This window comes from Corvus hawaiiensis, chromosome 10 (genome assembly GCF_020740725.1).
Source record: "Corvus hawaiiensis isolate bCorHaw1 chromosome 10, bCorHaw1.pri.cur, whole genome shotgun sequence".
NCBI classification, from domain to species: domain Eukaryota; kingdom Metazoa; phylum Chordata; class Aves; order Passeriformes; family Corvidae; genus Corvus; species Corvus hawaiiensis.
Window position 1 is genome coordinate 17,774,408 of NC_063222.1, and position 17,700 is coordinate 17,792,107.

Genomic DNA, 17,700 nt, shown 5'->3' on the forward strand with positions numbered 1-17,700 from the left:
GCAGGTTCAACCTTAGCAGAATAGGGATACAAACATGGTGGTGCAGGTAAAGCCAAGCTTTATCTAGCCCAGCAGTCTACCATCAACTCTGTCCAAAAGCAGATACTTAATAAACACACAACACAGGCCATGCACAGAATGGCCACAGTCCTCCAGCTTCTGGCCCTTGGCAATTTAGGGACTAGAAGCAATCTCCAAGCCCACACAGGCCCTTGTGTTTGCAAGTCTCTGGTGAATGGATCCTACAGAATTTTGACTCATCCTCTCTTAAAGTTATTTCATTTTGCTATTTCCAGTATCTGTCATCACTTACACAATAAAATAATTTTAAAAGTACACGATTTATTCAATGCCCCTCTCGATCTAGTTTCTTTAGCACCCTTAGCTCTTATGTTGCAAGAAGAAAGGAATGGTCTGTTCCCATTCATCTCCTCCATATCACTCATGATTTTATGATCCTCTGTCAAATGCTTCTTCCATTTTCAAGGCTGAGAAGCATTACTTTATTTAGACTTCTCCATAAAAAAAAAGAGAGAGATTTCATACTTCTAGCTATTCTTACTGCTCTTTTCTATGCTTTCTACTCCTAATACATCTTTTCTGAAATTGAGTGAACAGTCTTACATGCAGCAGCCAAGAATGCAGGAGCACTACAGGAAGATCCACATCTCTGTCTCTCTCCTCTATGTACTGCAGTGGCATAAGTTTTTTATTTTGCTGTCAATTATTAAAAAAACTCCAAAAATCTCTCTTTGACATTTATAGGACTTCTAGTACTTATCTGACATTTCAGGAAAATGAGCAACCATGACTTTATTAATCAATTTCCTGAGTACAGAAACCACAGAGAACATAGCAACCTAGAGGCATGAATGGTCAGGATTATTTTCCCCTGTGTTATTTATGTGTATTAACATTGACTTTTGTCTACCATTCTATTGCCCAGTCTCTCAAGACCCTTGAGAAAAGGACCAAAAAAAGTTTAGTTTTCACTGTGATAGTGATTTTTTGGCATGAATGACTTCCCTGCCCTCCCTACTAATGCTTTTTTCCAGATAGGGCTGTTGAAGAACATAGTTTCCCCTGCCCCAGAAACTCTACAAGAACTGCCCTCCCCTCCTCACCCCGAAAGGATCACTAAAAGGAACATGAACATTTTCTAGTGTGAAAATTGGCTAGTTACAGGTATCTTTTTCTTCATACCTTGCTGAGACCTTTTCAAAATCCATTCAAAACCGCAACCACACTATATTAGGTGTCACATGCTTTTCCAGATGCTTATTCACTCCTTTGAAGATCTCCAGGGTTTGCAGTGCATGCCTTTAGTTTACAAGGGTCGTGTTAGCACGCCCGCACTATATCGTATTTACGTATGCTGCCACTAAATCTGTTGTAATTTCCTTTCCATTTTTCCTGGTAGAGAAGCCAGACTTGAGGCACCTGCAGTTTTTTTCATCCCTGCAGGAACACTTTTTAGGACTGGTGTTGCATTAGTTACCTCTGCTAGGATTGAGGCTGACTGAACCCAGAAGTTTCACCCCAGAGTAATTTAGAACATTTGAGTGAATATTGTTTGTCCTGGTGATTCGCTATTGTTCATTTCATTCACGTCTGTTTTAAAAGCTCTTCTGCCAACAATTCAATTAGATACCATTTGCTGGGCTCAAACCTTGAAGGACTTTCCTGCTGGCTGTGCAGGCAGTGCCTCTGCTGTCAGTGGGTTTGCTGACCTCCTTTCACACCTTGAGTATTTGCTGAACCTGTCAGTTCCTGTCGTATTTGAAGGAAATTTGTTACGATTTCCATGGTTTTTGTGAGTCACTCCTCAGACCACTTTAGTTTGTGTTGCAATAAGTTTACATTTATCTTGTAAGAAATTATATTCCTCTCTGATTTCTTTGTTTAGGTGTGATTTCCACTTTTTTAAAGACACCATTTTATTGTCCCCTTCCTCCATTGTTTAACTGTAGTAACTTTTTGGGGGGTTAGGTGAATTTTGGGAACAAGTATGTTTTCTCCACTATACAGGTACAGTACTTACACTCTTAGTTAATTTTCCACTCATTAACGTTATTAAAATAAATTAAATTTCTTAATATTACAATGTTTTTGAAATAAAAACTGTCATGGTCTTTGGGTTTTTCCTAGTGTTGCTATTCCTACTAAAGTAATTTAACTGACCATGAATTGGTCAGTATTGTGAAGCCATTCTTCAGTGCAACAGCTATAATTTAAACAAGGTCTTAGCCAAAAATTAATTTTGTCTTTTATTGGTCTGTTTAGAAATATAAATTAAAATTTGCCCTTTATATCCTAAGTAGGATAAATCTTCTCCAGTCTATTTTCTTGCATACTGTCCATTGCCTCTGATCTTTTTAAAGTATTTCATAGATATTTTCACTGCCATGGTCAGCTGTTTAAAAGGATAAGTTTATTATAATGTTTTTCTTGATTTGGCATGGCAACATCCAATCCATAGAGAGTGGGTTGCAAATGATGATACAGATAATTGATTTATCTTATTGGACTCTGATTTCCAACCAGCTGTGAGTCACTCCTCCAATGGCAAAATCTATTCCTGTTATTTCCACATCATGAGTATCCTGGTAGTGCAGTGTTGGTACTGATGAGCTTCATTCAGTAAGATTTCTGTGAGGCCACAACAGTGCAATTCACCCACATCCTTACCTTATATGCATTTAATATTTCTAGGAAAGCACAGATACTTTTCGGTCTTAGTCTGCGAGTGCCTCATTTAACTGGGGATTTGCTTAGACTCTTGGATTATCTGAACATTACTGGTGTCTATTTTGTCCTGCCATGAAGGCACAGAAGGAAATTTGCCATCAGGACGAGTGTGTTCTTCTCCAGGATCTCTTCTCAAATAATTTTGAAGACCCTCCCAGTGTTTGTTTTCATTCCCAGTGCCACCAACCTGGCTGTCCCCATTTCAGAAGACATCATCCCTCCCATCCATTTTTGAGCATCTCTCCTGTTTCTAAGATATCTCTCCTCTTTCTTCCCACACCACTTGCTTAGACACACAATGGGGGTCTCTCATTGTGTGGGACAAGTATTTCTTCAATGCTGTAATGGAGCTCCTGTTCTTTACCATTCTCCCCTATCAAAATGTTATGTTTTGCCTCTTGGACCTCTCCCTTGTGTTTCTTGCTCACACAACCATGACCAGACATGGTGCACAAGGAAGGTCATCAGCTCCTCTCCAATACCCCCTCAAAGGCTGCCCAGACACCACAAGATACAATGCCTCCAGAGCACAGGCAAACCACTACATGCTCCCTTCCTGGCCTCATATTCCCAGTTATCCATCCCACACAGCACCACAGCCTGCCTCTTCGTCCTCAGCGGGACTGTGGTTCTTCCAGCATGTCTGGCTTAAGTGGATACACAAAGTTGCCTTCTGGCAAAATAGAGAGGGGTCACATGGACAGTATCTTTTGCACACATGTTTACTCATTCAGTCTGAAACACGATTTTATGATTTGCCTCATTGTCTCCTAACTGAAGCACCAAGAGCAAGTCAAGCCAATTCTCCCAATCAAATCTCTTCTAAATGTTCATTGTACATTCAGCACCCAGAAAACAAAGCTTCTTTTACCACACACCTAAAACTAGCACAAAAACAGGCAAGCATGTGCTTTCCAGAGAGAAATCTTGGTGCTAATACCTCCTATCACCACAGTCTTCACTTTCCTGTGCTTAGGGAAGTTTTCTTCTATTTAGAAGCCAGCCTTCTGGGGAACACAACTGTGGTTTTTGCAATATTTTTATTTTCTAAAGACTGACCCTGTGTTTAATTTGCAGAAATCACATGGTACAGAACAGATCAGGGGTTTTGGCACAGAGGCAGGAGGTACCTTCAACCCTTGGTCAATTAAACATGAAATGTAAAACCTGGCAGGTATTGCATTTAATCCTCTTTGCACCCCTTAGCCCCCTGCCAAGGATCAAAAGTACTTCTCTTCTTAAAAAGAATAAAAGATTTCGGAACACATCATCAACTCCTTCCTTCAGCCCTCAATACTGACAGTGTTATCTCTATACACAAAGCTTCTCCCCCTTTCTCCAACTTGGCAACAAAACCCAAGCTCAATGAATATTTTATGTGTGTGTGGTTAATGGAGCATTCTGGCTCCAGTCCATTAGGAACCTTACACAACGGTGTATTAACTGCTTCTCAATGTAACATTTTGAGTCTGTCCAAAGGGGATGTGTGTTTGCCAGTTGAGCCAACACACTATTATTGTCCTGTCAGCCTAGTTCCTGTCCTTGGTTGAAGAGCAGGGTCCACTGCCACAGCAATTTGCCACCATTGTGCTCCCAGCAGCAACCCAAGAAGATTAGCTCGGCTCCAAGCTCTATGTTCCCCTTTGTATTTTAAGGTCTGTATCTCATGTGGGGTGGGGAATGCCTGCAGTCTTTCCCCTTCAAAGATATACACAGGGATAAGCAATCACATCACAGATTAACATAAGGGTGAATATAAAGCAGTTGAGATCTTCAGTTGTAATGGAAAGCAGGCCCCCATATTTTTTCATTAGCTCTGAAACTGGTAACCTTAAAATCCACTTGATTGATTGAAAACAAATGATAGCAGAATGACAACATTTGACAAAGTACTTATTACCTCCTCACTTTAAAAACCTCCTTTGCTCCTCTGGGCCACCACAGGCAGAACACCATCTCCATCAAAACCAAAATCAGCACAAAGATATCTCAACAGTCACTTGGGCACAGGTCACTCCCCTTAAAGCCAGGGACAGGGTAATTCCACCCTGCACACAGACAATATCCATGGTAAACAGTAAAAAGAAGCAGGTGCTGGATTTCTCAGATGAAGAGCCCTGTGAGAGTTAGGGGTCCAGATCTGAATGTTCCCCTATGCCTCCCAGACAGCTTGTGGAGTGCACGGGAGCTTCCAAAGAGTGAATCATCCCAACCTAAGGCAGATGTCTAGAGTGGGTAAGGTGAATGGCATGGGCTGTTTATCACTCCTCACTGAGCAAACAGGGAGTCTAGATGACAATCTTAAACTTTATGTCTAAGTTTTAGATAACCAAAATCAGGTGAGACGATTCCCAGCCCCAAGGTTTGCAGACTCATTACCAGGTGAGCCACAGACCCTGACAGACTCAGGGCAGAAAACAACAAGATAAAGAAAAGTGCTGATGTGGAAAGACTGATCTCATTCTTTCCTGCCTGAAAGCAGAAAGAGATGATGTTTCAGAAGGCAAAGCCCATCCCTTGCTCTTACGCTGTTGCTGAAACACAGCGGAAGAAAGGGACCACCATTGCTGGACTTGCCAGGGCACTGTCATGCTTTCTACAACATCTGTATGAGGCAGTCACCACCCACAAGGGGCTTGGGTATTGCAGGCCAGTAAGCAAGGCCCAGAGGAGGTAGGGAGGGTCAACTGGCCAAAAAATACGTGAAGTGAAGGCTTTCAATAGGTAGGGATCACCTCTAGACAGATGGTTCCTCCTCAGCCAGCAGTGTCTGCACACCCATGACTTACCCAAAATGGGCAGTGGTGGAAGGGTCTGGAGCTGAAGGATGTGGGGAAATGTCTCAAAGACACACAATTAAGGGAAGCTCCATGCAAGCTTTGAAGTAATTTCCCATTGCAAGGATTTGGAAGAAAAAGCAGTGGTTTCCCCGAATGCCCTGACAGGATCACCACGTCTCATGTCACTCTTGAGAAAGGACAGGCACAGCACAAATGCAATTAAAAGCCATAAATCTGACTGACCAGAAGCTGAGCTGCTCTGAATACAGCTCTGAAGTCAGGTTGTTTCTCTGTCCCAGAGGCACAGGCAGCAAATCAGTCATCCCACCAGTAGATAATCCAGTTACCAGCCCTCCCTCTTCTCCCTCCCAGATCCCTCAGCTCCCCCCAGCCCCTTAGCGCTATCATCAATGGAAAGTTTTAGAGAATTAGCTGAAAACAACCAAAGCACCTAATTGACTGAAGAAGGGAAATGGCAACTTCCATCATCTCAAAAAGCTGCACCTTTCTCCTACTCATCTCAAAGCAGAATAAAGGAATTAAAAACACAGCCTGGGGCAGCCAGCAGAGATTTACAAGAAGCAGACATTAGTTCTAACTCTAAAAGCTGGGTGTGTGCTTGAGCCAGGAGGAGCAAACAGAGAAAGGGAGCAGAAACATACAGTCTTTGCATTTAAAGAGGAGGAAGGAGAAAGAAAAAAAAGAAAAAAAAAGAATCAACAACATTTAAGCCCTTCCTAATGAAACAAAGATCATCCTGGCAACATGAAATGCTACCCTGCATTGTTTATTTATCGACACAAAGAAAGAAGCAAGTTGGCACCTCAGAGGGTATTAAATCCTGGTTTTTTGCTGACTGAATGACCTCAGCTGAAATATTTTCCATGACAAGAGCCCAGAAGACGCTGGCACAGTGTCAGACAATAAGATTTTCAGAGTGTATTTACATTCTATCCATGGCCCCAGGCTGTTCCAAACCCATAGGCAGGTGCTGCCTTTATCTGTTCTTTGCTCACCTGGCTCCCTAGCAAAATGTTCTGAGACCTGTGGCTCAGCTGCCTTAACTGTTTGCTGCCTGGTGCTCAGAAAGCTTCAGAGACATCTGAAATCCTGGCAGAGATGGAGACACTGTTTGCCCCTCAAAGCAGACCACTGAGTGGTGTGTAAGGCACTCTTGCCAAAAAGTAGAGGGAAAACAATGGTAATGCAATGGTAAGAGACAGCTAAAAAACAGATTAATTCATGCTGAGAAAAGTGATGCTTTTTAAAAAAGGAAGGGAGAAGGTGGTTCTTTCAAGGATGCACTGCATTTTCCATGACTTGGGATCTTTAAACTAGGTCTGTCTGCTCTAACAAGCAACAGTCAAGATCCTGAAGAAAACCAGAGGAAGAGGGTCACAATTTTACAACTCGAAGCCTTGAAGTCTGTGCAGGACAATATTCCACTGTCAAGCAGAATCCCACATCCGTAAAGCAGCGGACAAAAGGGAGGGAAGCAGGCTAAGCCACAAAGAACCACAGTGTTCTGCCTTTCGTCTCCATGGTGCAAGCTCCCTACATTGCAGGCTTCCAGCTACATTCTCCCCTGGACCAGCTCCTGACCTGGTCTTCAGCAAAACAATCTGTTCCATCCCTGCGGTGGAAACAGCCTCCTCTTTGCTCAGTTTAATTTGGCTTCTCGTGCACAGCTCCTCTCTCTTGAGTAATAAGCCTCCAGGAGATACTGTGAGAGGCTACGCCCTTCATACCGCCCAACCAGGAAGAATGATAATTGCACTTCTAACAGCACCATGTACAAGGCAGCCAGCAAGGCAGAGGAAGCATGAATTAAAGCAGGATGAAAAGGAGGGGCTTTACCCTCTACCTAATAAGGTATTATTCATGCTTTTGGAAAGCTTCCTTGCAGAGAGATAAAACCAGACATAATGGGTATTCATAAGCAACTGCCTCTGGAAAAGGAAAGGCCTGCTTGCCATCTCACCCCCATTGTCAAGCTGGACTCACCTTCAACCTTCCCAACCTTCAACTCCCCTTCCCTTTCCTACCTTCTTGCCATGTGTCCTTGTTTAACCTGTTTTGTACCCAAGTCAGCTCCCCCTTGCCCTCATGCATGGCTCAGGTCTGACTCAAACACATCTTCCCACCAGTTCCTCCAGTCCCATCACCTTCACCCAATCAAGGAAAATTTATTTTTTCCTTTCTTTTTCCCTTTCTCTCATTCCTGTCCTCCCCGCAAAGTTCCTCAACTCAAATTCACTCCAGGCCTCTCCTGTGTGCAAATCATTTCCGTTTTCATACTCCTCCTCCAGCCCACACCCATCATGTCACCCCACATCCGAAAGGACGCCGACATCTACTAACTGAGCTTGTAACTGTATTTCTGTATTTGTCTGGCCTCACTTTTCACCCAGGAAACAAAAATGTGACCTTACCCTCCAACAAGTTTACCATAATAAACTTCCACTCATGAGCCCAAAACAATGGTGAGTTTTAAACATCTTCACAAAGTAAATTATCCACTGCTCACTTATATAACCTGTCACTGTCCTTTTCAATCCTGTCCAACAGGTTATCACAGTGCATGAGCACCTTTCAGCCTTTGCCATTTCTGAAGCTGTTCTATGCAGCAGGACTATGTTCTATGGGCAGGACTTGCCACATCGGGAAGTGCAGCTCCAGGCACAAAACCAACCAAACAAAAAACAAAGCCTGATTAAACTTCACAAGGACTTTGGGTGCATGGCAAATGGACTCCTAGAGGAGTTTTCTAAGAATCCTGATAAAGGTAAACATAGCAATCTCATCAAAGTCACAGCAATTTGGATATCCAATGAGCTAAGGCCCTTTGAAAGCTCTGTAGGCATCTTCAGGTACTAAAATGCCTTTGGAAACAAGACATGGAAACTGCAGCTAGTTATTAAATGTTTAACCAGGTCTGTGGACAGCTCTTTGGTGCCTATCCTGGGATAGGATCAATATGCACACACACACTAAGACCACCACACAAGTAGATATACAGAGAACTTTTTAAAGCTGTCCCTTCCCTGGCTCTGCCCTCACAACCATCATTACAGACTTGTTTAAGAAACAAACCACAACAAACAAACAGACAAAAAAATCCCCCAACAACCAGTCAATCAATCTGCAGACCTCCTGGGATGAAATAAATAAGCAATGAAGAGCTCCTCTCAGCTGGAACAGCAAGGATAAAAATGAAAGAAACAGAAGACTAACCAGGTATCTGCCACCTTCCATTCTCAGCAGGAGCTCTGAGTGCTGCTTGCACTCAATGTTGCTGCACTGTCCAACCCAAGGACATCTTTTAAACAATGTCTCACTGATAATCCTGTAAGGATTTTCAGCTGTCCTGCACAGCATTTTAATTACTCACACTGTTTCATGAGCTCAATCATTTACAGAAGGTATTTTCATCCCACTAACTGTAGGTTTCCCAGAGGACTCACTACAGTATTTCATGTCCTTGGTGCTATTAAATGCATTAGGAAAGCATCCAGACTCCAGAAGTCAAATTTTTTTGTGCATGCATATGTTTTAGGAGAGGAAGAGGGCAAATCAGGTAAAGGAAAACTTTTAGGCATTAAACAAAAAAGAAATTTCAACTGTCAACTTCCAATGGAAAAAAAAAAATCCAACAGACAATATTTCAAATAATGTTACAAAAGACTCGTTGAAGTCAGCAGCAGGTCTGGAACCTGAAATCTCTAATGCTAATAGCATGCAGGTATACCCCTGCACTGGGAAAAGCAATTTCATCAGTTAGTAGGTAAAGGTTGTATCTGTATCGCTAATGGCACCCAGCCTAGGGAGCAATTCCCAGCCTCCCAGGACAGGTAATACAGAACATCTCCTGCTGAGACTGCCCAGGGCCAGCTTGGCTCTGGAGCAGAATGGCCATGCCCACAACGTGTGGCACTTGGCCTTGTGGCCATAAGACACAATAGTTGCTTGTGTGCGTGCTTGAAGTCAACACACCTAAAATAGTTTGGGAGTTTTGTGGCAGCTCACGAAGGCGATGATTATCCTGCCTGGCACTGAAGGGCTGTGCTGCAAGGCCTGCAGGAGGAGGGTGGTGGCAGGGTACAGCCAAGGGCACAAGGTCTAGGATGGCACAGAAGGGCTGCAAGGGGCACATGGAAGCCAAACACCAGTGTTGTGCTGCCCTATGGGAGCAGTCCTGCAAGCTGTTTTTTGGTGGAGTCTGGCTGGTTCACCCCAATGCCAGACACAGAAATGGGCTGGGAGGCTGAGATTTCTGGTATTGGTGAGCCATGACATTTACTGCAGGCTGTCACCTTAACAGGCAAACCATGAGAGTCAGAGACCCACAGCTTCCAAACGCAGTAACTAGAGCCAGGTATTTTTAAGGAAGGAAAGAATGGAGGTTTCCTAGTGTATCCGTATAGCATATCTGAAAGGTAATAATTCCACGGTACTGCATTCCCTGGAGTGGTGGTAACGTCAGCTCTTCCCTCCATGCCAAGGAAATTTAGACACAGCCCAAGGAGAAAACTGCAATTCTAGTGGAAAAAGGGCTGATATCTGCCAAGTCCTTGGAGCTCACCACATTGGGAGGGGTATGGAGATACAGCAAGTGGGGGATCTATAGCCCAAAGGAGAATCCCTTTTTCCAGCCCCTTCCTGTCTTGTACAAAGTGCTCTAAAGTGAAGATAACATTCAGCCTTGTGTTTCATGATGCTGCAATGGTGGAAAAGGCTCACAAGTGCTGTCCCACAGATGAAGGCACATTATATGAGCTGGGTAGAAGTAACCCTCATTGCAAATGCTCTTAGTTATGTGAAAAGCAGGTTTGGCACTGTGGCTCATAGTGGGGGCTGTGAGCTGATCAGCAATAAATTATTGGATTGCTGTACCTCAGCTGTGACCTTGAGTCTTCAGGAAAAGAAGTCTCCACAATTGTGATCTCTGGGCTATTGTGGTATGTAGATCCCAGGAGGCAAGTCTGGTTTACTCTGGCTCTTAGCAAACAAGAATCTGCATCACAAAACCCAATATCACAGTTGGCATTAACCACCGAGCACCTTACTAGTTATCTCTGCAGACACACCCAGGTGAAATGGCCCAGTAAAGCCAGAAGACCCCTACCTGCATAAGAAATACCCATGCTGATGAGAATTGGCTGCTCATGACATGAGAACATGCAGCAGCTCTTCCAGTGCTGAAGAAGAGACATCCTCCAGCAGCTCCTTTTGTTGCTCCTTATAAGTGTTTTTCGATGTTAATTAAAGGCGATGGGTCTTTGCACTAGGTGGGAATTAAACTCAGTGGAGTTCCACTAGCCAGAAATAACAATAAGGACAACACAATCCATTGGGAATTTCTTTTGACTTCAGGTGTGTTTCCACTTAAAAAGTGACATAGATTGCAAGGACAGGACCACCCAAACCAATTACCTCAAATACTGTCCTGTCCTGACAGCAGTGGTATCCTGAGAGAATTCACTTTCACTACCCACAATCCTGCACCCTGGAACTCTCACCTGGCACATCTGACTGAGGTGGACCTAGGAATATTCTAAAAATGGAGCTTTTACATCCCCCGCAGGGGTACAAAGCACAGTGCAAACGGTGTGACTCAGATACTGCCTGGAACATGTAATGAGGATATTAAACTAGATCGTCGTTTTATAGGTTACCTTATTTTTAATTGGGAAAAAAAAAAAAAGAAAACACAGAAGCCAACCAACCTACATATTTGGCCTTCAGATGAATTTTTTTGTTTTACGTGACAGCTTTTTCCTCTACTTAAAAATTTGCATAAATACTGTCAAGACAGGACATGCATGGTAAAGAATATGCAAAATCCTGAGCTAAGCCCAGCTGCCTCTCCCACTGTGCTGTGCCAGGACAGAGCAGCGGGGCTAGTACTGGGAGCAACCCCTCTTTCTCCATGCCACTAGGTCAGGGACATGGTCCTGCTGGCACAGAGCCCTTCAGGGAGCCTTTCTTGACAGACCCCACACAGAGAGCCCAATTTGGGTTCACTCAGCCCTTTTCCTGTAAGGTCACCATGGTGGTGAAGGGGGATTAGCTTATTTTCCTGTGGAAATTGAAAATAAGAAGCTTCAATGTGACCTCCCCTGCCAAGAGGGGAGAGCAGGCAGGCAAAGCACAGCAGTGAAAGCCAAGGACGCTGGAAGGGACGTGAGGTTGTGTTTACCCACACAAGGGCACCCTGCAGAATTTCACGCAGAATTAATTCAGCTCGTGCAAACTCCCGTGCAGACACTTACTTGTGGTTCAGGGAGATTTATCTCTGCTAACAGAATTAGGAAAGGTTTAAGCTAAACCAAAAAGAATACACACAAGCACATTCACAGCTTAGAAAACAAACAAATACTGAGCAAACCTGCCTTTAGACATGGCCAAAGAAACCAGAGCTCCCTTCCCAGAAGCCCTCGGCACAGAGAGCATGTTATCTAATGCCATCCCTCTTTGCTGCTTTTCCTGCTGCACCCCTACCTTACCACCCACTCAGAACAGAAAATTGCTGCACTTTACACCTACATGCTGCTAAATAACTTACCTCACTCCAGAATTTGGCCCAAGTAGCCACAGTGGAATATGAAGAGGTGTGCAAAACAGCTAAGAAAATTTTTTTTGTCCCTCTAAGAGGGCAGTGGGCAGCAGAGTGTTCCTGTGCTGTGAGAGCCTAGCACTGTGCTGCAGTAGGAAAAGACAAAGGCAAAACAGAGCTCCAGCTGCTAGCCCACGTGCAGCACAAGGAGGCTACTGCTCAAACCAGATATGACCAAGACTTCCAAAACCCCTATTGGTGGGGAAACACTTCCCATTTAAACAGTCCCTTTACAGTGAGGACATTTGCACACATTGAGAGGGCATTTGCTGTCTGCCCCAGTAGTACTGCTGCCATCTGTCCCAAGCTCTGCAGCGGTTCAGCTGGAGGTACAATGTGACCCAGCAGGGAAAGCAAAGTCTGCTGCATCCTCCTGAAAAGGCAGGGTGGATCTCCATCTGCATGGTGTGGTTGCTTTGAGATGGAATTTGGTTTGGACTTTGGGGTAATAGCAGGAGTCCCGTGATGTTCATTCTGGAAAGATGAGGGTGTTGGGCTTACATTTTTTCCAAAAGGTTAGGAGCTGTGGTGAGCCTAATAACTCTGGCATGTCAACCTGTGCTACCCAGGGGGAAGAGCACCACCTTCTGAATTACCAAGTCAAATTGACTGTAGCAATCAACTTCTCCTTCTAAGTCCCCATCCAAAAACAAACAGGCCCAACCCTGCTTAACTTATGAGATCATAGCCCAAGGCAGTGTAGCTCCCTGAGACATCACTGCCTCACCCATCATCTACAAACATCAGTTGTGCAGGGATGGTATGGATCTCTCCCAGATTTTACATACATAGAGATCTCTGACCAATGACATTAGCCCACTAGGAAGTGCCTGCAGCACCTCTCCAAGGTGGTAGGCAACCAGCAGAGCCATGGAAATAAGGACAGAGCAATGGAATCATCAGGAACATGTCCTTTGTGGATCTCTAATCTCTCCTGGCTGGCTCGGAGTGAAAGCCTCTTGCCCAAATTGGTGTTTGTCATTCAAAGTTGCCTTTTGTGAACCTTGCCACACCAATGCTTTGCTGCTGCTCCGTTCTACTCTGGGTAACATATTCATCTTCTCATCATCACCTTAGAACCTATTTGCATTGTTAAATTGCTAAAAGAAATTGGTTTTCCCTTGATACCTTCAAATCAAAGCTGCTGGAGCTGGAGATGTTTCTTCTGTTAAGTAATGTTACTAACCCTTAATGGGTTTCTCAAATGAATAATCCACACATTTTACTTCATAAATCATAGTCTTACTGTCCTACAATTCATGCCTGGCTCATCACTGAAGCAAAAATTTCTCATTGACATGTTCTTGAATCTGGCCTTTTCATAGCATTGGTTCTCTGACATCAATATAGGAACCTTCACCAATGCTAACAGAACTAACTTTATTGATCAACACCTTACACATGGCAAAACAGAGGTATGACAAGCTGCAGAGGTTTGTGACAGGTCAGGCTGTGACTCTACCTGTGCCTGATATCAGAAGGTCTGAACTCCGGACCCAAGACAGCTCTTTAACCACTACTTTCTACCAACTTTTTTTCATGAGATGCTTTGCAACACAAAACACATGAAACAGAAAGAATAGGAGAAAGAGAACTCTTAATCTCCTAAACAGAGCAAAAGTGTTGTAACTGGTACACTTGATAAGCATTCCATAAGTTGCATCGTCTTGAGTGGTCTGCTTGACAGCCTTGATCCTGGAAATTAGTTCCATTCAATAGTTTAATAAAGAAAATCACATTAATTAATTGACAATGTGTATACCACTTTTGCAGGCCACACAAAGCTAAGATGAGCTGACATTATATAGAAGAGAAGACCAAAAGTCAAAATTATCTTGATCATTTGTGAAAATTGGGGATGGGGGGGTTTAATTAGTAAAAATCAGTGCAAGATACTATGCTTGTAAAGGAATCCTTCCTGCCTGCTCAGCACAGGTAAGCTCTCGACTGGTGGATTGCCTGTAGCCTCACTCACCCTTCAAAAAATATGTGGACAGATCACAGAGTCCAGGGAAAAATCAGAAATATGGGAAACATCATCTCCAGCAAACACACGACCTGGGGTGTTTAGGCAAGGGGAGAGCTGATTAAATGGAGCAAGCGGGATGTCCTCAACTGTGTAAAAGGCTATGCAAGAAAAGGCTTCCAATCAGCCCTTCTTCAGTGGCTGTATGAAAAATTCACTTTTGATTCCTAGACCTGTTTCTGTACCAATTGCATACTTTATGGTTAAGAAAGAAGCTTGAAATATAATTTAAGGGTAATCTAAAGGTTAAAAAAAGTTGAAGTTAAAAAAAAAAAACCAAACTGAAAAAAGTTTGTCTTATGTCATGATTTGGCTCATGCTGGATGGGAAGATCCAGGATTTTTGATCACCATTTGGCAATACTTACTTGCTTCCCTAAAGGGTTTTTAAATGGCACCAACATTTTATCAGCCCTGTTACCTCCTCCCATTGTCTGTGTTTTCATTGACATGGGTATCTTGAGCCTTGAGCAGGTTTCCAAAGCACCCAGGCTGCACAGGAGACATGGAGCCCCCTCTCCCTATTTTATGGCAACTCAGCATCAAATTCCTCCTTATCTCCCTGCAGCACTTTCTAAAACTCAATCTGACTTGCTCTGCAGTGACCTATGTAGGTCTTACAGTGCTCTTCACCTCCCAGATTTCACTCTCTGTGTCTTGCAAGCATCAATATCCAGAGTAAATTTTCCCTCCAGCTAGGAGCTTGGCTTTCTGTCAGAGCAGTCTCATTTTCCTACCTTCATGCACACTTGCATTTCCTTAATCAAGAGCATGAACTTCCATTAAACAGGAGAGTCTAAATGACAAGTGTTAAAGCGGTTTTTTAACCTATTCTCATTCAGCAGGTGCCCTACTTCCCTGCAGACTGGGCACTGCCTCCAGCCTACTCACAAAATTGTGCCCTTACTGACACCAGGATCTCATTTTTATCCTGATTTCCAGCTCCTTGTAGACAAAATAAAAAAAATAGCAACTTGTGTGCATCACATCTAAAACCATGTGCATAAGTTCAAAGATAATTAGACTTTTAGCTGCTAAATGCTGTGCAAAGCACACATTTAGCAGCTAAAACTGATTTTAATCTTTGCTTAATTCTTTTGCCAGAGAGTCCCATTCATAGTGAGGCAGCTGTCTAAATATCTTGGCCCTTTGGGGTGAGGAGACAGGGAAGCCTCTTGCAGTGCTTGTGCATGACCTCAGCTGGCTTCTCCCACCAAGAGCTGATTCCAACTTATTTGGGGCAGAGGATGCCAATGGGGCTAGGCCCCCAAGGAAATAGTTTATCTGTGAAGGGCAAAAATTCTCTTTCCTTGGTTTGGATAGCCCATTGTAACAGAAATTTGGGTAGAGAGAGTAGCCAGATTAATGCAAAGTAACAGCCATATTAGTAAGGAGGTACATGGATTTACACCCCATTGCCGTCACACTGGCCAGGCATGAAGCCCTCAATCACTGCATCCTTCACCCTCTATGACAGTAAAAAGAGTCTCCCCTTGAGTCAAAAAGGGGACTGAACAGCCAGAAGACAGCTGCAAACAGTGGGACAGTCACATGACTATACCCAAAACTCTGGGGTTTGACTGATATTTCCTCTTTCACAGCACCTTGTCTAAGCTTTACAGTCTTAGAAGTGCCTGCTGGCATTATAACTCCTTAAAAATAAGTAAACAGAACGCTTTTTTTGATCATCTCAAATTATCTTCTGTGGAACATGATTAGACATTAGTGCTTTCTACATCCAGGAGTGTTCACACATACACACAAAGGGGTGAGGCCAGGACCCATCAACAAAAAATTAATGAATCTTCCCTCTGCAACAGGCAGTACCCTAGGCCAAGGTCCATTTACCTCAGTGTCTTAATATCCTCCAATATTTAGGGAACTAAGACATTACTCTGTAGTCAGATGATACTCGTGCATATGGGATATGTAAGGCACTGAGATAGGAAGGAACCAAACAAAGAATATGCCTGTGCCGTGATGAGAAAATATCCTTTGCTCCTCCTCAAAAAGGCTGGTGCACTCCTCAGCTCCAGACCAAGGCTAATTATCATTTAAGGATTAAAATGCTCCTTATGTTTTGGATTTTTTTATTTTTCTTGACCAATTTCTCTCTTACTGGCCCTCAGCTTCTAAAATATAGGAAGTGGCATAAAAATTGCATTATTTTCAATATGTTCCTGACACCTAATCAGGCAAGGGTTTCCATTACAATTGCTGGCTAGTTCTTTTCGCCCTCAGAGCCTGGGAAACCACGGTCTTGTGCGAGGAAAGGAGATGAGAACCATGAAACAGAGCTGGGAGAGGACACAAATTGCAAGAGACATGTGGAAAGCAAACAGTCACTACAAGACAAGATTTTCCTTTCAGGCATGTGTTCAGATGGTCTAAATTGTCAGCCAGTCCCTCTGCCAAGTATTTCCCAATGGGTGGCTCTCAGTGGCTCCCTGCTCAACACCATGCTGAGAGACTTACAAAAAATTCAAAAGCCTTACAGACAGCAGGGAGTTTTATTTGCCTCCCATTTACCAGGGCTGCACAGTTAGCTGATAGACTGCACAGCACTTTGAACTGGGAAAGCTCTAGACAGAGGAGTATTAGAGTTAGTAATGAAAATTATCATGAAGAAAAGGCTTTTTAAATTTTCTTTCAGGGTCCCTATAAATGCAATGCCTCCAAGTCTAAAAGACTGCTAGCTCACACAAAAATTATAAAAGACTGCTCTTGAATAAAGAGTCAACAGGACTCAGAAATCACACCTAAGAAGAAATAATACAAAGGCTTGTCTAGAAACAGATATAAAAAACAACAACAAATCCATTTGGGATCCGTCAGGCTTGCCTGCACGCCTTACAGTCACCTTCCTAGGAGTTCACACCCACACTACGATTATAAAAGCCTGCTTCAAAATCAAACAAAACCCACAGTGTATCACAAGACAGGTATAAAGGCATGACAGTTTCATCCTCAATATTGTTACTTTTCCCAGTTTGATATACCTTCTCCCAGCTTGCTCATCCAAGAAATTCTACCCTTTCCTTCTGGAGTAAGGCTGGTGGTTGCTGAAGGCCTCCTACAGTTCACCAATGGTCTCAGCACTTGCAGGATACAGCTTCACATCAGTGTTCTTGGCTGGAAGGATGAAATTACAAATAAATCAAACCACAACCAAAAAAACCCCAATCCCTGGCAACTCAGAAGCTTACAGTCATTATATTCATCTGCAGGATGTGAACTTTCCGTGCGCTTACTGATTTCTCTTATTAAGCAATCATCAAACACTGATAGGAATTTTTTTGCAGGAAATGGGAGTACAATGTGTTCATAAAAAAAACCCCCAACACCAATAGAGCAGGCAGCCAGTACATGCCACTTGACATTTCAGGAAATTAAGTTATACTGTGGCCCCAGCTTATAAGTTCAGCAAGACCCACGAGAGAACTCCTTGGAGACCTGCTGTGCTTTCATTTCAACAGTGATAGCCACACAGGCTAATTGAGGGCAGGAGCCACGTGTGCTCTGTCACAGCCA

The 17,700-nt window shown here is 43.4% G+C and overlaps 1 long non-coding RNA gene across 3 annotated transcripts in view; it reads right to left on the bottom strand.

Moving 5' to 3' along the window:
* LOC125331078 overlaps positions 1-17,700 on the bottom strand; it is a 62,343-nt gene that overhangs the window by 15,444 nt on the left and 29,199 nt on the right. For all 3 annotated transcript variants that reach the window (XR_007205852.1, XR_007205853.1, XR_007205851.1), the window contains one exon: positions 17,169-17,301. This is a non-coding gene — a long non-coding RNA (uncharacterized LOC125331078). The remainder of the gene's footprint in view (positions 1-17,168; positions 17,302-17,700) is intronic.